The sequence below is a fragment of the Protopterus annectens genome, chromosome 5.part0 (assembly GCF_019279795.1).
Source record: "Protopterus annectens isolate FY-2018-M chromosome 5.part0, PAN1.0, whole genome shotgun sequence".
NCBI classification, from domain to species: domain Eukaryota; kingdom Metazoa; phylum Chordata; order Ceratodontiformes; family Protopteridae; genus Protopterus; species Protopterus annectens.
The window spans coordinates 367687298-367711090 of record NC_056735.1 but is presented as its reverse complement, the minus strand read 5'-3'; the positions used below and the strand labels follow the sequence as shown (position 1 = coordinate 367711090).

General features: G+C 45.3%; 1 protein-coding gene across 2 annotated transcripts in view; it reads left to right on the top strand.

Annotated features, from left to right (window-relative positions):
* The window catches only part of DDX3X (DEAD-box helicase 3 X-linked), a 1864809-nt gene that overhangs the window by 754775 nt on the left and 1086241 nt on the right, over positions 1–23793 (top strand). The window lies entirely within an intron of this gene.

Here is a 23793-nt window from a genome sequence, read left to right as displayed (position 1 = left end):
GATTCATGCTGCAGCAATTTCAGCTCACTATAATTGTGACCCACCTTTGTTTTCGCATCCTTTGTTCAAGCAGTTTCTTAGAGGGGCAAAGAATATAAGACCCCCATAGAGCTCCTACTCCTGCTTGGGATCTCAATTTTGTGTTGGAAAAACTTACTCTACAACCTTTTGAGCCTGCAGCTACTGCTGAATTGAAATATTTGTCATGGAAGACTGCTTTTCTGTTGGCTATTACTTCTGCAAGAAGGGTGTCTGAGTTGCAGGCCCTTATGGCAGTAGAGCTCTTTTTGATTATCCATAAGGACAGGGTATCATTAGGTACTAATCCTTCCTTTATGCCTAAGGTGGTTTCTAGTGTGGCTTTAAACCAAACTATTCATTTGCCTACGTTTTTTGCAGATCCTCAAAATGAAGGGGAAAAGATTTTGCACACTTTAGATGTACACAGGCAATTGCGTTATTATTTGAGCAGGACTAAGAATTTTAGGCAGTCTCAGCAGTTACTTGTTTCTTTTGCTTTGAATTCACAGGGCAAGCCTGTGTCAAAACAAACTATTTCTAGGTGGATTGGCTTTTGCATTGCATTTTGTTATTCCCATCATGGCAAGGAGATTCCAGCTGGGATCAGGCCTCATTCCACTAGGGCTACTGCCACTTCAACAGCATTTCTAAGGGGTGGCAACTAAGGATATTCTGGAAGCAGCTACTTGGAGTTCAGTGCATACTTTCTCTAGGCATTATCACCTTCCTATATACTCTAAGACTAGGGCTGGTTTTGCCACAGCTGTTTTACAAGGCATGTTGTCAGCTCCTACTACTTTATAATTTGCCAGCCTCCCTTACCTCTGCTTTGGGATTCTACCCAATAGTCAGGACTGCAGCAATGGAAGACGAAGAACATAGTACAGTTTTGTACCTACCATAAATGTAGATGTTCGAGGATTCCATTGCTGCAGTCCAATTTACCCTCCCTCCTTCCCCTCTGTATTTAGGGGTGGTTGTGTAGGTGAGTTTACATGCTTATATTTTTGTATATATTGTTGTATATATTGTACATGTTTTGGTGCAGGTTTTTTGGGACTTGTCTTTTTAGGGTCTTCTGACATCTGGGGCAAGAAAAGACTGAGGATATGACGTCGGTCATGCGCATTAGTACCCTGACGTACTGACGTCAGTCTAATGCGCCCTGACCGACGTCAGCCTTATACTCTGGTATTCGGGCCGACTGGACGCGGACTATACCCAATAGTCAGGACTGCAGCAATGGAATCCTCGAACATCTACATTTATGGTAGGTACAAAACTGTACTATCGCAAGTGCCGGTCGGCCAGCTCCTGTGATTCAGCTACCAAAGACTTCGAAAAAGCTAAGTACCCCGTTGGGGACTCTTTCTTGCCTCAGCCGATGTCAGATAAAGTAAATAATTGTTTAACTTGTGGGAAACAAATACCTCATAAGGATTTCCACTCTTACTGCCTCCCTTGCCTAGGCCCAGACCACGACGTCTCTGCCTGCTCAGCCTGTGCTTCCTTCAACCGACGAACTCTTAGACGTCGGTCGGAGTTTGCAGAGGAATTCTTTGGGGCTAATTTTGCATACAAGATGCCGTCGGAGACTCTGACTTCGCATTTGGTTAAAAAACGGAAGGACAAGGACCGACACTCACGGCCCGCGGTTTCGGCTGAAACCACAGTCAGGCCTACCGCGAGTGTCTCTGTTTCGGCTGAAACAGAGTCCTCAGTGCTTCCTATTACCGAATCCACTCAACCGACTACCTCGGCCCCGGAGGCCCCGGCCGAGTCGGTTATTGAATTACGTACTGAAACCGGTGTCCAGGAAATGTCCGACACCATTCCTTTAGACAAATCTACTCCTGTACATGGTGCAGCCAGACCCCCTGCATCCATGTCTATTAAGGCCTTTTCTAGGACTAAAGCTGCTAAACTTACTAAAGCTTTGCCTCCCAAGGTTTCCTCTCAGAGACCTTCTACTGGCTCACAGATTCTCAGCCTAGCAGAGGATCTAATCTCTTTAATTAGAGGTTCTCAACCTCACCCGGACAGGGGCTCTCAACCACCACCAGACAAAAGGCCCAGGGTTGAGCCCTCTGACCCCCACTCCTCAGATGAGTCCACGGATGGCTCTGCTTTGTCAGACCCCCAGGAGGAGGCTTATTCGGCCTATGAGGATTCTGATGCTGAAGAAATCTATTCCTTCGGCCTCCCCTCCTGAAGAGTTTTCTTTTAGAGAGACACTACACTCTATGAGAGAACATTTTCAATGGCAGGCCAGGAATTTTCTGATTCTAGAAAAAGATTAAGGACCTTTTTACATTTACCTCCGCATAGGCCTTTAGCTATACCTCCTGTTTTGAATGTTATTGATGATGTGTACTCTGATGCTAGTACAGCCCCTGATTCACTCCCTCCGGCTCCTGTCAAACCTGATTAGGTACTACAGGGTCCCGGATTCTCATCTACACCTGTACAAGGCCCACTCTGCAGACCCAGAAACAATTTCCCAGGGCCCAAAAGGGGTTGCAGCTGCCACTGCTAAAAATCCTCTACCCTCTGAAAGGGAGTCTAGAGCTTTAGAGAGATGGGGTAAGAAAGTGTATACTTCTGCAACTCTTTCCATGAGGGCATTAAATTGTCAATTTTATATGATTCAGTACCAAGAGTATTTGTTAGATGAATTGCATAAGAAGCTGTCCTCTTCTGAACCCCTTGACCGTAAATTACTTCAGGATCTGGTACATAATTCACAGCAGGTTAGTAACCATTTTTTGCAGTGTGGTTATGATGCATTGGAAGCTTCATATAGGTCAGCTATGACAGGGGCAGTAATATGTAGGCATGCCTGGCTGATGGAACAATCTTTACCAGACCATGTTAAAGCTAAGCTTCTGGATGCTCCAATGGAAAAGCAAAAATTATTTGGTTCCACGGCTCAGGAGGTCTTGAAGTTTGAAGAAAAGGCAAAATCTGTGCAAACAGTCAAGGATTTTCTGCAAGTACAACCACCGAGATTCAGCAGAAATTGGCCTACTAAGAATTGGTCCTTTCTGGACTCAGACAGATCCCAGAGAGGCAGGAATAGGCGTGCCAGAGGTAGAGGGCAAGCTAGAGGCTCCTACAGAGGCCATCAGTGGCAGCCTCCCTACCAGAGAGGTAGTGCAGGAACAACAACTGCTACCCCAGGACAGACTCAATGACTTTATTTTGGCTCCGCCGACCAGGGCTCAATTAGAAACACCATTGGGCGGAAAGCTTTCTTTATTCTCAAAAAATTGGCATTACATTACAAGGGACACACGGACACTGCAAATAATAGACAAAGGGTACAGGTTCCATTTTCACACATTGCCAAAAAGAAAAGGAATGCCAGACCTGCCACCAAATCAGAAGGCAGAGGCTTTGAAGCAAATTACCAAATTAATACAAATGAAAGCCATAGAAAAGGTACCTCTTTCAGAACAAGGCCAAGGATTTTACTCCAGATTATTCCTTGTTCCAAGAAAAGAAAATCAATGGAGGCCTATTCTCGACTTGTCCACACTGAATACTTACCTCATTGTGCCAAAATTCAAAATGCTGACTCTACAGCAACTTCTTCCCATGCTGGGCAAGGAGTCTTGGCTGGTGACTCTAGATCTCAAGGAGGCATACCTGCATGTCCCTATTCGACAAAGTTGCAGAAGACACCTCAGATTTCTTGCAGGATCAGAGCATTATCAATTCTCAGCATTGCCCTTTGGCTTATCTACTGCGCCCAGAGTATTCACAAAATGCCTAGCTTCAGTAATTGCACACTGCAGACTTCAGGGGATTCAAATCTACCCATATCTGGACGACTGCCTTATACAAGCGGACAACAAGAAAATTTTGCTAAAGGACTTGGACTATGCCATCCACCTACTACAGGCCTTGGGATACACAGTCAACATCCAAAAATCAAGACTTGTTCCATCCCAAAGAATAACCTTTTTGGGTGAAGATCTAGACACAACCACCCAAATGGCCTTTCTCACAGAAGAAAAACAAAAACAACTTCCGGATTACTTCAAGAATCTGACAAGTCAAACTCAGCTGACTGCAAGGAAAATCCTGCAGGCTCTAGGTTACATGGCATCCTGCATACGTCTGATTCCACAAGCCAGGCTGCATATGAGAAAATTGCAATGGTACCTAAGGAGTGTATGGACTCAGCACAGTTACAGCTTAGAAACTATGATCCCACTCATTCCTTGCCTTCAAAAGGAATTCCTGTGGTGGGCTCAAGCCTGCCAGTCGAACAGAGGGTTGCCTTTCAGCAAACCAAGAGCAAACCAAACCATCACCACGGACGCTTCAGACCGAGGTTGGGGAGCACACATGGAGGACAAATGTATCCAAGGGCTATGGTCTCAGAGAGCTGCGCATGCACATAAACCAAAAGGAAATGCTGGCAGTGATACACGCAATCGAGGCCTTCAAAACTTTCCTACATCAAGGCCACCTGCTCATAAGGACAGACAACACCACAGTTATATGGTACATATACAAGCAAGGAGGCACACATTCCTACCCTCTATGCAGACTGGCCATGAATCTATGGGAACTTTGCTTGAAACTCAATATACAGCTGCAGTCCCAGTTCGTGCCAGGGAAAGACAATACACTGGCAGACAGCTTAAGCAGAACTACCATGGATGCACACGAATGGATGCTGCACCCAGACATCTTCTTACTCATAACAAAATCATGGGGAAGGCCGGAGATAGATCTGTTCGCTTCACCCCACAATCATCAACTGAAGACATTCTGCTCAAGGACATACCACCCACAAGCATGGAAAGTGGACTCTCTCTCTTTCAGCTGGAAAGCTCTAAAAGTCTATGCTTTCCCACCACTCCCATTAATGTCCAAGGTTTTACTGAAGATCAGGGCGGAGCAGCCAAGAGTGATTCTGATAGCTCAAGACTGGCCAAGGCAGCACTGGTACCCACTGTTAAAGAGCATGTCACAGACGAAACCGTGGCCTCTCCCCCTATGGCCACTTCTGACGCAGAACAATTTCAGGACTCTGCATCCCAACCTGAAATCCTTGCAGCTAACTGCCTGGAGAATACCATGACTCCTCCTCAGAATAGCTTATCCCAGAGAGTGAAGGACATCATTATGGAAGCTCGCCGGCCTTCCACAAGGAAGGCATATTCAGCAAAATGGAAAAGATTTCTCACTTGGAACGCAACAAAAGGCCTAGATGTGACTGTGATTAGTATGGCACATATACTGGAATACTTGGCAGAATTGTTCCACAATGGCCTGTCTTATTCTTCCATTAAGATACATGCCTCAACAATTTCAGCAGAATACAATGTTAATCCACCTGTCTTCTCGCATCCTCTCCTAAGACAGTTTCTGAGAGGAATAAAAAACATCAATCCTCCAAGGAAACCACCTTTACCTACTTGGGACCTTAACTTTGTGCTGGAAAAACTGACACTTCCTCCCTTTGAACCAGCAGCATCTGCGGGTCTACAGTTTCTGTCTTGGAAAACTGCATTCCTTCTGGCCATAACTTCAGCAAGAAGAGTATCTGAGTTACAAGCTTTAATGGCAGTGCAGCCATTTCTTATTTTCCATCAGGACAGAGTTTCATTGAGAACCAATCCTACTTTTATGCCAAAGGTGGTATCCAGGGTATCCTTGAACCAAGCAATTCACTTGCCTACATTCTTCCCAAATCCACAAAATAAAGGGGAAAAACTTCTACACACTCTGGACATACACAGACAATTACGCTATTATTTGGACAGAACTAAAAGTTACAGAAAGACTGACCAGTTGTTTGTAGCATATGCTGCTGGGGCACAAGGAAAAGCAATTTCAAAACCGACAATTTCAAAATGGATAGGAAATTGCATTCGTTTTTGTTACTCCTTTCATGGTAAGACTGTCCCTGCAAACATTAGGCCTTATTCCACGAGAGCCACAGCCACAACCACAGCCTTCCTAAGAGGGGTGGCTACCAAGGACATTTTAGAAGCTGCTACATGGAGCTCCGTGCATACATTTGCCAAGCATTACAATTTACCTTTATACTCCAGATCCAGAGCAGGTTTTGCTACAGCAGTCCTGCAGGGTATCTTAACTACACCATCCTTTTCTTAGTACCTCCACCCCCAGATTGGCTATGGTATTCTACCCATATGTGATGACTGCAGATGCATCCTTGAAGGACATAGTACAGTTTTGTACCTACCATAAATGTAGATGTCCGATAGGTATGCATCTGCAGTCAGGTTTACCCTCCCTCCTTCCCCTCTGTGGTATTCCTAGGGTGCTTACCCCTCTATTAGCTAGCTGGGGGAATCTATTATGGTGTATTTGTTTGTATATATATGTATATATTTTTGCATATGTTTGGAATTTTATTGCATTTCTCCAAATTTAGCCTTCCTAGAGGGCACCTGGCATCAGGGGCAAGAAAAACTAAGGAAAATGGCATCGGCTGATGCTTTTATACCCCAGACGCTCTGACGTCGGGGAAAGTGCGACATCAGCCGAGGCCAGACCCAGACTTTGGAATCCGGCGGACCGAAGGGCTGTCTGAGGCAGGACAAACCCATATGTGTTGACTGCAGATGCATACCTATCGGACATCTACATTTATGGTAGGTACAAAACTGTACTTTTTCCATGTGTCTGCTCCAGGGGTTGGGATTCACACACTCACCAAATCTCTGTCCCCAGCACAGGATAAAACATTTCTGGGATGCAGGATAAGGACAGATCTGATGTGGGCTTTCCTTCCTCAGGACAAGGTAATTTCCCTGATCAACCAATTCCAAGACCTCCAAGTCAGCAGGCATTTCATGCTCCTGCTGGGCGTTATGGCTGCCACTAGCTGGGATGCACATGATGCTTTACAGTGGTATGTAAAGAATGTGTGGTCCCAGCACGGCCACGCACTAGACTTCCAAACACCTTTCCTGCCTTCCTTAAAAACAGAATTGAAGTGGTGGATTGAACACATAGAACTGAACCCAGGCCTGCCCCTCCAACCACCACAGCAACTCAATACATGCACACACATGCTTCAGATCTGGGCGGGGGAGCTACCATGAATGGACTCAAGGTGGAAGCCTTCTGGCAATCACCCCTCCTAAAAAAACACTTCAGCATAAGGGAAATGACTGCACTTCTGTTAGCCTTGCAGGCTTTTCTCCCTCTCTTCCAACCAGGCCTCCTAAAAATCTTCACAAACAGCACCACTGTTATGTGATGCATCAGCAAATAAGGGGGGGGGGGGGTAGGTCTTGCCTACTTTGCAGGCTAGCAGTGCAAGTTTGGAAAATAGCCACTCAGAACAGCACATCTCTGTAGGCAGTCTATATCCCATCCCAAGACCACCACCAAGCAATGACCTCTGTAGATCTTTCTGTCTGCCTCACAAGTGGATGTTTCACAGATAAGTATTCCTAGACATTGTACACCAGTGGGGCACATCACAAATAGATTTATCCCCCCCCCCCAACAGATAATTGAAAACCTTTTGTACCAAGGATCCATCCCCACTAGCTTGGAGAGTGGACACCTTCACCATCTCATGGAAGGGACTGTTTCTGTATGCCTTCCCTTCCTTCCCTCTCATTCAGAAAGTCCTCCTGAAAATCAGCAGACATGTCAAAAACTGTGTTGGTGACTCCCTGTTGGCCAAGGCAGCATTGGTTCCCCCTTCTATTCCTCGCCAAGGGCAGTCATCACAAGTTGCCCCACAAGGTGGATCTGCTCACATAACAGAAGGGAACTCTCATTCATCCACACCTGAAGAAACTTTCCCTAACCCTCTGAGTGATAAACATTTAGTCCCCTTCAGACACCACTTCACTGAGGACATGCTGTCTTTCCTGGAAGAGGCCAGGTAACCCAACACAAGGAGATCCTACATTTCCAAATAGGAAAGTTTCTCCAAATGGTGTCTCCAAAGGCATAGGGGACCCCTTCCATGCAGATGTTCCTGTAGTCTTAACCTGTGTGTGTGAGCTCATAGAGTCAGACCTTTCATACTCTTCAGTGAAAGTGCACCTATCTGCCATCTGTGCCTGCTTACCCTTGGACTCTCCTCTGCTCTCCGGGTTGGATGTTAAACTGTTTTAAAAGGGGTCTTTCAAATTAGTCCGCCATGGAAGCCTATCCCCACCTCCTTGGGACCTAAACTACGTCCTAGAAACTTGCACTTGCTCCTTTTGAGCCAGCCAGCTCTGCATCCCTACAGATGTGCACATGGAAAACAGTCTTGCTGGTAGCCCTCACCTCTGCCAGAAGAGTCTGCATTACAGGTGCTCATGGCATCCCCTCCCTACACTGTCTTCCACAAAGATAGGGTGACCCTGAGCACCAACCCCTCCTTCATGCCTAAAGTGGTCAATGAACTGTCCTGAAATCGGTCTATTCACTTACCCACCTTCTTTCCATGTCTTAAAATGACCGTGAGGGAATACTGCACTCTCTTGATGTCCACAGGCAGCTAAGGTTCTATTTGGACATAAAAACCATTAGAAAGTCTAATAAACTCTTGTCTCCTTCCTTCCAAGGGCCCTGGGCAAGGCAGTCTTCAAACAAACCATCTCCTGCTGGATTAGGAAAACCATCTGCTTCTGCTAGTCCTACCATGGAAAACACTTGACATCAGAGGGTCAAGGCATGTTCTATTAGAGCAGTAGCCTCTTCTGGGGCCTTATTCAATGGCCTGGACACAACTACCATCCTTAAGGCAGCCACCTTGTCCTCAATACATACCTTTACCAAACATTGCAAGCTGGACCATATCTCCAGATTAGGATTTGCAAGGGCAAGCCTGCGAGGTTTTCTTTAATCTGGTACCTCTTCCTCCACCCTTCCTTCTCCTTAAGCTGTTGTATTTTTTCACAGTTAGAATACTGCAACGTGGAAGAGAAGGGCATCTATGGTTATAGTAAGGTTTTGCACAACTATTCTTTGCTGGAAGCATTCTTGTCTGGCCTCTGTACATCTTGGGTACCCCCGCCAGGTGAATGAGCTCTTTGACCTCGTCTCTGACCAGGCATAGAAGGAGCCATACTCCGTAGTCAAACTCCTGGACTGGATCCTTAGTGCACCACCAGACAGGTAACATTGGTCCAAGGGGATTCCTGTAGATGCCATGGTTGTGGCAGCAACGAAAAAGGAGCTAGCTGAACAAAGCTCCTCTGTCCATCAACTTGGTGTCTAGGGCTTTGGACAGGCATGGAAAGCAAGTATATGCATCAGCGACCTTCACTATGATTGCTGGACTACCTCCACATTTTACCAGGTTAAAGAGGAACTTGATAAAGGAACTCTCTGGGTCCATGTTAGCAGAGGAAGTAAAAGCTTAATCTTAGACTGGCCACCCTACAATCTATATCAGACGTGTCCCTGAGGTTAATCTCTCATGGAGCCGAAGATTCCTCACTGGCCACGGGTGCATGTGTAGCCATTAAGAGGCATGCCTGGATGCCCTTGTATGACTTTGCGGAACCCTTTAAAGCTTCATTCATCAATGCTCTTTTTTGATGGGTCCTCCCTTTTTGGACCCAGTGTTAGAGGCACATTCCCATAGTGAACAAGCTAAAGACCCTGTCTGCTGTAGGAATCCGTTTTTTCTGCACAGATCTTTCTCAAAAAATCAACATGATGGTAGGAAAATGTGGCTTTGGAAATCTCAAGGGTCTTCAAGATTCACATGGAGATTTTTCTCTGAGGCAGAGGGGGAAATTATAATAACTGAGGATTCCACCCATGCGGCAGAGTGGATCTGCAGAATCAAGGGTCTTGTAGAATCTTTCTCTGACAGACTTTTCCAACGTTCTTGAAAGGTTGCCTAACCGTTCTTCTCTGGAGACAGTTGGAGGATGCTTGTCTTAGCACCCAGAAGCCTGGGTAGCAATCACAAAAGACACATGGGCAAAAAATTGTATCCAGAGGATATTTTACTCCCTTTATGCAAAATCCACCAAGGAGAGTTTCTGGATGTCCTCTGCCATGGGCGACCCAATGTCTGGCCAGTATGCAAGAGCTTTTAAGCACTGGTAGTACGTGGGACGTTGCACGCATGGCTTAGGAGCCCGTTAGCAATAAAAGCGATGTCCACATGTACATTCTTCAGAACTTCTCTTCCACCAGTCTGAACACCATCTTCGAACGTCTGTCTGTTCGTCAGAGTCATTTGCTGCTGATCCAATTTTCAGGTAAATGCCCCATTGGGTTTTTTCTTTAGCTGCTGCTTTTGTGTGCGTTTCATGTCATCCAGGAAAGGCAAGTGCCAATGTGTGAGACAGATTCCACGAGGATAGTGACAACTGTCTTTTGTTTGGGGCCTACACACAACCACAAATCTTGCTCTGTTTGCCAGGCCTTCATCCCTGAGACCCTGTGTAGATGTCATGGAAGAAGGGACAGCAACCCACGCAAGACCCAAAACTTTGTTAATCAGGCCGACTGAGGGCTACTGCAAGCAGATAACCCAAATGTAATGACTGCAACAGTGAATACACTCGAACAGCTACATTTATGTTAAGTGTACACAGCTTGAGCTCAGTTCTTTCTTAGTCAGAGCTCGAAGCAGACATCCAGTACATGGGGTGGGTCAGTCCATGCCAGAGTGAATTCTCAGTCAGAAAGCGAAGTCCCCCATTGGAGAATTTCTTTTTCAACTTGTGTTGGAGAAAGTTAACAACTTTCTCTTTGGTAAACAAATTCCACATTGGGACTTCCAATCCTTCTGTTACTTGTTTAGGCCCAGACTGTTACTTGTTTAGGCCCAGACCACGTTCTTGACTGTTGATCTGATGTTAATTTTCATTCAGTTCTCAACTAATAGGTTAGGATCTGATACCTCTGATCGGACTCAGCTGTTGCAAAGTCTTCTAGCAACTTCAAACTCTTGCTTTTCCCTTACTTTCAAGCACCAACCCTATTTACTGCAGATCTGGTTTACCGTTTGACAGTGAAAGACATGAATTCCTAGCTTATATGTCTCCTGAAGGCTCCTTCAAGCAAAGTGTACATTTTTTAAAAAAAAACAAAATTTTAAACATTTAAATTTTATGTCACTCATCTGTTATTTCTTACTTAGGTAATTTTCTTCCACTTTTATGTACGTTTTTTCTTACTCTAAATACTATTGTTCGTATTGCAGTCAGCCTTTTCTACACTATGTGTAGTATCTAGTACCTTTGCTGGTATATTCTCATTTTTGCCTTTTAACTGAGATTTTGTGGTGGTTGTATATTCAAAAAAAAAAAAACAAAAAAAACTTTAGTTGATGTAATTGTCTCTCTAACCTCAGCCTTTGTAGTGGTTATTGCCTTACCAGTGTGATCTGTGTGATGGCTAAAAAAAGAGAAAAGCCCTGTGGGGTTTAAGAAATGCTTTAAATGTGGCCATAAAATTCCATTCTTGGACTCTCATGCACACTGTATGTACTGCCTAGACCCCTTCCATTTACAGGAGGACTGTGCCATTTTCCACGGATTTAACCTGAGAGCTCTTAGAGAACAAATTGATTCTGAAAGGTATGCTGCCCTACCTCTTGAGGAGGTGTCATCTGAAGTTTTTCGACAAAATCAAAAATTTCAGTCTCCCTCTAAGTCCTCCCTCTTTGAACGCTTTGGAGTAGGCTAGGGATATGCAATATCTGAACAATCCGAACATTCTGAACATAAGTGAAAGGAGGTAAAAGCTTTGGATCAGAATTCATTGAATCCGAATCATAAAGAGAAATCTTCCTCTAATCCGACCTCAACATTGGAGTCTAAGCATAAGAAAAGTGAATTATTGGATCCGACCGCATTGGATCTTACAGAAAGTTCCTCTTTGATTCATCTACCAGGAGCTAGGTATTCTCCCTCTGTGGACCCCTTGCCATCGAGGGTTCCATCGCATTCATGGAAGGACCAAAGTCTCCATCTCTCCTGTCTTCCAAGAAGCCTCACAGAAGATTATGTGGAGAGAATGATGAGAAAGATTCTCTTGGCACGGAGCCAGTCAGGTGTCCTTTTGTCTCCTAGCCCTTCAGGTCAGAAGGACCCATTCAACAGTTATACGACCTTTACCAGTTCCTTCCGACTCTTGGAGCCCTTGGATCAGATGTTCATCGTGTTTCACTGTTGCAGTCATTACACTTGGGTTATTCTGCTGGCAGGTTACCCGCAGTCGGCCTGAATTCCAAAGTCCTGGTCCGGCGTCTGTTGCTGTCGCCTCTTTCATGACGTCAGTGCGCCAGGGGTGTAAAAGATGCAGCCAACGCCATTTTCTTCAGTTTTTCTTGCCCCAGATGTCAGGTGCACCCAAAACGGTAGGCTAAAAAAATTCTGATCATAAAAAAGCATGCACATAACCATCTACAAGCAAATACACCATATAGGTTGTATAGAATAGAGAAGTACAGATAAGTCCTAGCAATGAAAGGGGGATGCTGGGAGGATAACCTGGACTGCAACAGTGAATACACTCTAACATCTACATTTATGGTAGGTACACAACTGTGCTATATTCATCGTGTTTCACTGCCCTCGGGTGACTCGTACATCGACTTCTATACAAACGCTTCAGCTTGGTTGCTGTAGTGTATGTGGGACGTCACACATAGGGCCATAAACCAAGGGGCCTTAAATGTGATGTCTGCATGCACAATCCTCAGAACTTTTCAGATGCAAACGATATTCGCATCGTACAGTCGTATCTTCCCAGATGTTGCATCTTAAAGATACGTAACCTGTTAGATTTCAAACTTTATTTTTGACGGTTGTTATAGCTAATACTTGGTTGTTGTAGCCTTTAGCTGATGTCAGGAAAAAAGGGAAAGTGCCAATGTGGGCGCCAGATACTCCACAAGGATGCCCATGACAGGTGATGTCCTTCAATGATGCATCTGCAGTCCTTACAAATGGGCCAAGATTTTTCAGACTCCAGAAAAAGGCTTAGAACTTTTTTGCATTTATCTCAACACAGGCCTTTAGCTATACCTCCAGTTCTCTCTGTTGTAGATGATGCATTTAATGATGCTTCCACTGCTCCTGAGTCTTTACCTCCGGCCCCTGCTAAGCCCGATAGGTATTACAGGGTCCCGGACACACACCACCATTTATACAAGGCTCCCTTTGCAGATCCCGAGACTATCTCCCAGGGTCCTAAGGCTGTAGCTACTACCTCTGCTAAAAACCCCCTCCCCTCTGAAAGGGAATCCAGGTCCTTAGAGAGATGGGGTAAAAAAGTTTACACTTCAGCTACTTTGTCAGCCAGGGCCTTGAATTGTCAGTTTCACATGATACAATATCAAGAATTTATGCTAGACCAGTTAACTAAAAAACTGTCCTCTGATGAACCTTTTGATAAGAAGTATGTTCAGGAAATGGTACATCATTCAGCAAGTTAGTAACCATTCTTTAAAATGCGGCTGTGATGCACTGGAGGCTTCCTTTAGATCAGCCATGACTGGCACAGTTATCAGAAGACATGCCTGGTTGAAAGAGCAGGCCTTACCGGACCACGTCAAATCAAAGCTATTAGATGCGCCCATGGACAAGGCCAACTTATTTGGTTCTCCTGCACAACAGGTACTGAAGAAGATGGAGGAGAAGGCAAAATCTGTACAAACAGTGAAAGATTTCTTACAGGTCCAACCTCCAAGGTTTAGCCGGAACTGGCCCTCCAAGAATTGGTCCTTTCCAGACTCCTCTAAAGCACAGAGAGGCAGGAATAGGAGATCAAGAGGCAGAACCCAATCCAGAGGTGCCTACCGGGGACGCCAGTGGCAGGGTAACAACCAGCGAGGCACAGACACAGCCACCTCCACTGCAACAGGACAATCACAGTGACTTGGCTCTGGCACTGCCTACCAGGGAACAACTAGAAGCACCCTTAGGCGGAAAGCTAGCTTTATTTTCAAAGAACTGGCACTTGAGGTAAATGCAAAAAAGTTCTAAGCCTTTTTCTGGAGTCTGAAAAATCTTGGCCCATTTGTAAGGACTGCAGATGCATTCCTATCGGACATCTACATTTATGGTAGGTACAAAACTGTACTTTTTTTTTTTTGCTTAGGCCGGGAACACGATCACTCCTCCTGCACTATTCGTCAGTAGTTTGTGACCTTGTGCAGCCATCTAGCCACGTTAAATGTCTACCTAGAGAACCAATGCCTCAAATGGTTAGCCCCTAGGATGGATCCTGCATCGGAGGCCGCACCTGAACATTCATGCAAGAAGGCCTAGTTTCCTAGGCTTTCTTCGCCTGCCGCTCCATTTATCAATGCACTGCTAACTGCCGATCTAGGGGTTGAGGAGCACTCTTGTGGATCAGCCGACTGCAGCGACATCCCTCGAGGAAGCCATTTCGCAGCTGATGACTGGCATGTTCTCTGAGCTCACTCAGACATAGGCACCCGTCGAGGGGGAGCCAGTTTCGGTGGTACCTCCGGCAGGTCAGATTTTGGATGTGCTACTTTCCAGACCCGGCACCAGGCCACTCTACTTTCTCTCCAAAAAGAAGCAGAAAACTAAACACACCTCCTCCTCTTCAAAAGTCACACCGGATTGGCAGGCCTTCAGCCTCAGCCACTTCCACCCTGCCTCTTCTGAGCCCTAGGCCTGTCTGTGATTCTTCCCTCCCATCCATAATCCCTCAGGTCAGGGAAGAACATGACTGTTCTTTCTCCATCAGAATTGTCCATTTCTTATGTTTCCCAGATTGCCTTCCACAGGAATATTACTCTCCAGATGAGGAATCTGTGGCGGGGTCCTGTCCCGCTGAGGACATTATCTTTAGTGAGACCATCACCAAGATGAAGGATTACTTTAAATGGGATACTTCCCAAATGACTGACACTCAGAAAAGTACTTTTAACTTCTGCAAGGGGAATCACCCTCCCCTGCAGGAGTTCCCCCTGTTCTGCCTGCTTACTTGAATGCTTTCAGTGCGGCCTCTAAGGCCCCTGACTCCCAGCCTCCGGCCCCTAAGCGTCCTGACTGCTTCTATAAAGTACCCACAGGGCTACAAATTCTTAGTTAAGCCACCCTTGACGGACCCAGCTGTTGCCACCACAGCAGATAAGCAATCTAGACTGCTGCTGAGCCTGAGCTACCCTGTCTGATCCGAGGTATTAGTCGACTCCAAAGCTTTCAGAGCACTCTGCACCTTGCAGCATCTGCAAGGGTTAGTACGGTCCAGACTTTTGCCTCAGGAGGGCTGTCTTTGGAGCAGGATGAGACCAGCATTCAGAAGCCTGATTTCTCCGATTCAGAGTCCTGTCTTCCCCAGGGACAGTCTTTCTACTTTATGGAGAGGGCCTTGTCTGCATTGTTGACTCACTGATGTTCTTCATGTTTCACTGTTGCAGTCATTACATTTTGGTTATATGCTTGCAGTAGCCCTCAGTCGGCCTGATTAACAAAGTCTTGGGTCCTACGTCGGTTGCGGTCTCCTCTTCTGTGACGTCAGGTCGTCAGGGTTATAAAACATGCAGCCGACGTCATTACATCAGTCTTTCTTGCTATGCGGTGCCTGAAGCCGAAGCAGTTTGCAAGTGCCGGTCAGCCGTCTCCTGAAATTTTTGTTTTCGAGTTTCAAAACCGAAGTCTTCAACTAAAAGCTAAGTACCCTGTTGGGGAAACTTTTTCTTGCTCTAAACCGATATCAGTAAAAGTAAATAATTGCTTTTCTTGTGGAAAGCAAATACCTCCTAAAGATTTTCATTCGCACTGTATTCCTTGTCTAGGCCCTGACCACGACGTACCTAGCTGTCGGTTTTGTGCCTTATTTAAACCATGAACTATCCGTCGTCTGTATATTTGAGCTTCTAAATATTTTGGTACTCTATTCAGTTGTCCTGTTATGTGTTCGGTAAGTCATTCGACTACCGACATTCTGAAAAAACACAGATAGACAGAGACAGGCTGCCCAGTTCGCCGGTACTCGGTGAGGTGCTTTCGCAGCCCCTGATACCAGTTACTTCAGATTCGCAGGCCTCTACTGAGACCCATTCGGAGTCCGGTATGCCGTGAGATGCTTCCAACTGTGGAACCTGCAGATGTCTACCTTGGATGGGTCCAGAGCCGCTGTGCAGGCACCGGCTTTTGAGGGTGCATTCAGGCCTGCTGACTTGCTTATTAAACAGACGCCATCTTCTTCACGGCCTAAAACTCGAACCATGCCTAGAAAACTGATGCCCAGACAGCATGGTCAGGCCTCTATGCCTAAAAAACGAACAGAGTAACTGTTAAATTTATATTTTGTAAACAACTCATCTCAGCAACCACTGAAGTTACACACATACTGTTCGCAGCATTATATTAATCTGAGAGCTTTCATATGAGTCAAAGTTCTGTCTGTTACTTGGTTGTTGAGATACAAGTCGAATTAAACCAAGAATATCACAGTCCACAGCACACAGGATCCGAGTTTAAGTAATCCAAACAGCAGGCAATAAATCAAGTTTCTTTTATTTCCAAAACAGCACACGTAGCCAGCTCTAAATAGAGCAGCAACACAGATAAGCCAAGCGCTTTCACCCAGTATATTACTAGGCTTTTTCAAGGCAAAAAACAAAGCTGTCCTTTACACATCAGTTTAAATAACCAGTTCAATTAAGTGGTAACTCCACCCATCAATTAAAAGCTGATACCTTTGGTCTTGCTGTGTTAAAAACATAATGCAAAGGTAAAACAGTTTCTCAGTTTAAGTTATGTGTTTTTTTGTAAGAAATCCTTCTTAATATAGTCAATAGTGGTGATAATGCCATGTAAAGTGCCATTTATCAATTTTTTATTTATTCCAGTTTTTGGGACAAGAAAGGTGATTGAATTTTAACTCCAATCTACAATAAACAGTCAATCACTTTTAATTTTAAACATTATTTTAATTTATGATGTACCTCATGAATTTACACTGTATAAGGCACTTTACATGGTATTATCACCACTATTGACTATATTAAGAAGTATTTCTTACAAAAAAACACATGATTTAAACTGAGAAACTGTTTTACCTTTGCATTATGTTTTAACACAGCAAGACCAAAGGTATCAGCTTTTAATTGATGGGTGGAGTTACCACTTAATTGAACTGGTTATTTAAACTGATGTGTAAAGGACAGCTTTGTTTTTTGCCTTGAAAAAGCCTAGTAATATACTGGGTGAAAGCGCTTGGCTTATCTGTGTTGCTGCTCTATTTAGAGCTGACTACGTGTGCTGTTTTGGAAATAAAAGAAACTTGATTTATTGCCTGCTGTTTGGATTACTTAAACTCAGATCCTGTGTGCTGTGGACTGTGATATTCTTGGTTGAGATATTTAGAAAAATGGAAAAATTATGTCGGTGTAAGTATCAAAAACAGTTATCTGTTTACCTATACTAGACAGTAATCAAATATTAGTGCATTTAAGTTTGCTGTTGTGTAATCTTTAAGATTAAATCTTTTAAAACTTTGTACATAGCATGGTTTTGGAGCTATTGATGCAAATATGAACAAACAATATTGGATGCCTCAAGATGTCAGTAGGAGTTAACTGTGGATGCACCTGGAGGCATCACTCAGATGTAGTGAGTTAAGGAACTTTCAGGTACCTTCTCAGGAGATTTCTGAAGTACAAGCTCTGTCGCTTCTCACTTGTCTACCGTAATCAATATCCAGTTCTTCCATGAGGTTAATTTTTCATGTAACAGAAGGAACCTCAAAGGCAGTGAGTTCAGTTGTTTACATAAGGAGACATGCCTGGATGTGCTTGTGTGATTTTACGGAGCCCTTCAAGTTTTTGTCAGTGCTCCCTTTGATGGCACTCCTTTGTGTTTCCCCAAAGGAAAAGAAAAGTTTTCCAGGTGTGAAGGATGGAAAGACTCTTATCTGCAGTGGGCGTATTTTTTTCCACCCCTCAATGATCTTTTTCAAGGAGTCATCTAGGTGGAGGAAAGACATGGTTCAAAAAGTCCCACGGGCCTTTCCAGGAGACAAGTGGAGGAGGTTCCCTCAGGAGCAGAAGGGGTAATTCAATGGCAGATGCCACCCACGTGGCAGAGGTGGTATTCAAATCCAAGAGACCAGATATTTATTCTTTGACAGACCCTTCCAGCGCTCCTGAAAGGACTACCGATTGTCCCCCTCTGGAGACAATTTGGGGGGTCGTTTTTTCCTTTGCAGCAGAGGGCCTGGCAGAGTTAACAGATATTTAGGTGCAGAGGATCATTTCCAGAGGAGGTTATACCATTTTCCCCTTCCTCTTCGTCATTCAAGGAAAATCCACGATGTTCCACCCAATCAGAGAGAACGAGCAGCAATTCAAGTTCAAAAGCTGCTAGAAAAGTTATCCAAGAGGTCTCCCAGACCAAATAGAATACAGAATTTACTCAAGATTCTTTTTAGTGCCAAAGAAAATGTGACTGCAGACCAGTTTTGGATCTCGGCAACTTGAACAAGTCAGTTCGAAAAGCCGAGAGGTCCTTTTCTTGCACTGCAGTAATCTTACTGTGGGATCCTCCACCTCAGGCGACCTGAACATTTGCTCCTATGCCAAAGCTTAAGGCTGGTTGCTGTTACTGCGTAGGGCCATAAACCAGGGGCCTTAAATGTGATGTCTGCACACACTGAACTCGGAACTCTTCTGCCGCAGTCGAATATCAGATTGATCGCTTTGCTTCTCTCCAAGATGCTTAAAGCTAAGTACTACACTGGGGAATTCTTAATTTTGCTTGAGCTTCGTTTGTTAGTCCGTTCTTAGCAGATGTCCACTAATAAAGGTAAATGCGGATGTCAAATCCTGCATAAAAACTCAAATGACCATTCTGTTTTTTGTTTAGGCCAGGAACTCAATCGTACCTCCTGCGCCATCCGCCAATCTTTTGTCCCCAAAACTCTTAGAAGCCATCTGGCCGCCCTCAACTTATGTTTAGAGAATCAGAGATTAAAAAAGTTGGCATTGAGAATGGATCCGGAGTTGGACTGCCTGGTGGAACCGCCAAGCAAAAAGGCCCAAGTTTCAAGGCTACCATTTCTGCCTCTTTGTCGGGCGGCCCGCCATCCACCAATGTAGGGGTTGATGGATGCCTGCTAAAGCAGTCTACTTCAGCACCTACCCTTGAGGAAGCAGCTTCCGAATTACCAGCTGGCACGTCCATGGAGGTTATTTCAACATCTGTTGTTACCAAAGTCTTGGGGGAACCAGGCTCCACCAGACTACCTTCTGTGATCCAGGAAATCAGATTCGTACTGTACAGGGCAGAACCCTGAAATTAGACCCACTACTCCTAAAGCTACCCCCTTAAAGAGACAAAAGACAAAACATTTGTCTGCTCCTTCAGAGGGACAACCAGACTGACAGTCCTTCACACAGTCCACGATGCAGGCTTTCATGGCCCTCAGCCTCCTCTGCTCCCCACTGTACCTGCACTTAGCCCAAGACAGCCTCAGCTGCTTCTGTCCTTACTTCCTTTTCTTAGAAAAACACCTTATCCTCTTCCTCCGAGTCAGTTACGTACTCATCCCAAATAGCCACCCTCTTGGAGTTCTAGTCCCCTGATGATTCCAGGGTGAGAGACCCTCTCCAGAGGACATTACATTTGGAGAGACTGTAACAAAAATGAGGAAGTATTTTAAATGGGATTCTACCCAGATAAGGTATTTTGAGCTGCTGCAGGCTGTATCACCTTCTCCGTCAGCCACCCCCCCTTCAGTGATTCCTGCATATGTCGATGCATTTGCATCCGTCTCAAAAGCCTGACTCTCAACCACCTGCCCGCAAGAGACCTGATTGTTTCTACAAAGTCCCTGATGACCACCCATTTTTACTGAAGGCACCCATTGCAGACCCTGCAGTGAGAGCTGTAGCCCCACACAAAGTTGACATTCCTTCCTCGTCACTACTACCCTCTGACAAGGACAGCAAGGTAATGGACAGGCTAGGCAAAAAGATAAACACTTCTTCTACTCTAGCCTTTAGCGCTATTAATTACCAAACCCATATGATAAAATATGCCCTGGATTTGGTATCCCACGCTACAACCCTGCTGTCCTCCTTACCAGATTCTCCAAATAAGACAAAAATAATCTAATTTGCCCCTGGCATCTCAAGGTGCTAGACACACTGTTAGATGCAGTTATGATAAAGCAGAGGCCTCCATTAGATCTGCTGCATTTGTGTTACACAGGTACTCATGGCTTAGTCTCCTGCCACTGCCTGAAGACCTTAAATCCAAAATTCTGGATGCCCCACTTGACCATAACCTTCTGTTTGGAAAACAGTCTGAAGAACTGTTTTTGTGCTTGCAGAAGAGTAAGGAGTTCCAAGATGTCAAGCACTTGCTCGTCTCCCCTGTACCAAAGTATTACAGGAATTACCCTGCTAAGACTACCTGTGTTAGAGCTCCCACCATGGCCACACCTGCATCTTCCAGACATAGGAAAGGGACAAGGAGGCAACCCTCTTGTAGGAGAGCCTCTTCTCGGCCCACCCACAGACAGTCCTTTCAGGGCAGGGATAACAACAATGTGTGACTGCCTCGATCACTTCCACCTCTCATCCTGCCTCTCGCACTGTCTGCCCCTCTGGAAAGATATCTCTTCAGACCGTTGGATGCTGGCAATAGTGGGAAAAGGATATTTCCTATCTTGGCAGGAAATCCCACACCACAGGGCATCCCCTTCCCACCCAAAAAACAACATCACTTAATCCAGAATCTTCTTGCACAGGGAACCTGAGTACCAGTTCCACCAGGTAAAGAAGGAAAAGGTTTATACTCCAGGTTATTACTGGTACCAAAAAAGGTTGACCCTTGGAGGCCACTCCTAGATTTATCCTTCTTAAACCTCTTTCTGAAAGTCCCTACCGTTAGAATGCTGTTTCTCCAAAACCTGCTTCCACTATTGCCATCCAAGGCTTTCATGGCCACTTTGGATTTGAAGAAGGTTTACCACCACATTCCCATACATCTAAATCACATGAAGCACCTACTTTTTGCTGGACCCTCTTCACACTTTCAATTTTACTGCCTTGCCCTTTGGTTTATCCACTACACCAAGAGTCTTCAAGTGCCTGGCTCCAGCTATAGTCTACTGCAGGACCAAGGGCATTTTAATCTACCCCTACCTGGACGACATTCTCATCCTGACAGAAGGGGAAGAGCCCTCAAAAATCTTCTGTTCTCTGTCTCAGCTCCAGTGGTTGGGATTCGCACTCCACTTCAATTCATCCCTCTCCCCAGCACAGGACAAAACCTTCCTGGGATGCAGGATACAGAGAGACCTGATGAAGGCTTTCCTCCATTAGGACAAGGTATTTTCCCTGATCAACCAATTCCAGGACTATCTCCAGGTCGACCACTTGTGAGCCATGCATTTCATGCACCTACTGGGCCTTATGGCAGCCACATTGTCTATGCTGCCATTAGCCAGAATGCATATGAGAAAGTTACAGTGGTATCTGAAGCATGTGTGTCCCCAACACAGCCATCCTTTAGACTTCAGATACCCTTCCTGCCTTGTTTAAAAACAAAATTGAAGTGGTGGATTCAACAGATACAGCTGAATCCAGGCCTGCCCTTCCAACCCACCACATCAACTCTAAGCATGCATACAAATGCTTCAGATCTGGGCTGGGGAGCCACCATGAATGGATTCAAAGTGCAGGCCCTCTGGCATCCATCCCTCCTGAGAACACACATCAGTGTGAGGGAGATGACTGCAGTTCAGCTAGCCTTGCAGGCCTTTCTCCCCCTCTCTTGCAACCAGGCCCCCTACAAATCTATGCAAACCCCACCACTGTTATGTGGTACGTCAACAAACAAGGGGGGGATCAGGTCCTACCTACTCTGCAGGCTAGCAATGCAAATTTGGGAATTAGCTTTTTGGGACAGCATATCACTGCAGGCAGTCTATATGCCATCTCAGGACAACCACCAAGTGGATGCGCTCAGCAGATCATTCTCTCTGCATCACGAGTGGATTTTACACAGAAAAGTATTCCTAGACATTGTCCACCAGTGGGGCACACTGCAAATAGATTTATTTGCCTCCCCCCAGAACAGACCATTGAAAACCTTTTGTACAAGGGATCCCTCCCAACTAGCTTGGAGAGTGTACTCCTTCACCATCTCATGGAAGGGACTGTTTCTGTATGCCTTCCCTCTCATTCAGAAAGTCCTCCTGAAAATCAGGAGGAACATGACAGAAATCTTGCTAGTGACTTCCTTTTGGCCAAGACAGCATTGGTTCCCCCTTCAATCCTTCGCCAAGGGCAGTCACCACAAGTTGCCCCACAAGGTGGATCTGCTCACACAAGAAAAGGGAACGCTCATTCATCTGCACCTGGAGATGCTCTGCTTAACCATCTGGGTGATAAACTTAGTATCCTTCAGACACTGTTAACACTGCGGATGTGCTCTCTGTCCTACAGGAGGCCAGGAAACCCAATACAGGGAGATCCTACGGTTCTCCAAATGGTGTCTCCAAAGACGTAGGGACCCCTTTCAAGCGGATGTTCCTTTGGTCTTAACCTGTGTGTGTGAGACCTCATAAAATCAGTCCTATCTTACTCATTAATGAAAGTTCACTTATCTGCCATCTGTGCCTGCTTACTCTTGGACCCTCCTCTGCTCTCCAGGTTGGATGTTAAATTGTTTTAGAAAGGGGTCCTGCACATTAGGCCACCGAGAAAGCCTATCCAACCTCCTTGGGAGCTAAAGTACATCTTGGGAAAACTTGCACTTGCCCCTTTTGAGCCAGCCAGCTCTGCATTCCTACAGATGTGCACATGGAAAACAGTTGTCCCGGTAGCCCTCACCTCAACCAGATGAGTCTGTTACAGGAGCTTATGGCATCCCCTCCTTACACTATTTTCCAGAAAGATAGGTTGACCCTGCACACCAGCCCCTCCTTCATGCCAAAAGTGGTCAACAAACTATTACTAAATCACTCTATTCACTTACCCATCTTCTTTCCTTCTTTTAAAAATGACATTGAGAGAATACTGCACTCCCTTGATGTCCACATTCAGCTAAGGTTCTATTTGGAGAAAACTAAGACCATGAGAAAGTTTAGTCAACTCTATGTCCTTCCATCTGTGGCCCTGGCTGGGCAGTGCAGTATCCAAACAATCTCCTGCTGGATTAGGAAGACTATCTGTTTCTGCTATTCCTACCAGGGAAAACACTTGCATCAGAGGGTCAGGGCACACAATACTAGAGCAGTAGCCTCTTCTGGGGCCTTCTTCAAGGGCCTGGACACAACTTCCATCCTTGAGCCAGCCACCTGGTCCTCAGTTACATACCTTTACCAAACATTATAAACTGGACCATGTCTCCAGAGCAAGAGCAGGATTTGCAAGGAAAATCCTACAGGGATTTCTGGAATCCGCTGCCTTTTCCTCCACCCTTCCTCCTCCTTAAGCTGTGGTACTCTCCCACAGTAAGAATACTGCAACATGAGAATAGGACGACATAAAATAGTCGTGTAAAATCTTACCATAACCATAGATGTCCTTCTCTTTAATGTTGCAGTATTCCTTCCCTACCACCTATATTACCTTTTTCCTGTCTGTGAGGCATCATGGGGTACTACCTACACTATGGTCACAATGGGCAGTCTGTTACATTTCACCAGTCTAGAGGGCATCATTGTGCACTACCTAGACTGTTGTCCAACTCTGCAGTTAGTTCCAAAGTCTGTGCATGGCGACTTCCCATTTAAGGCCCCTGGTATATGGCCCTGTGTGCAGCGTCTCGTGCATTAACAGCAGCCAGGCTTAAGCTTTTGCATAGGAGCTGA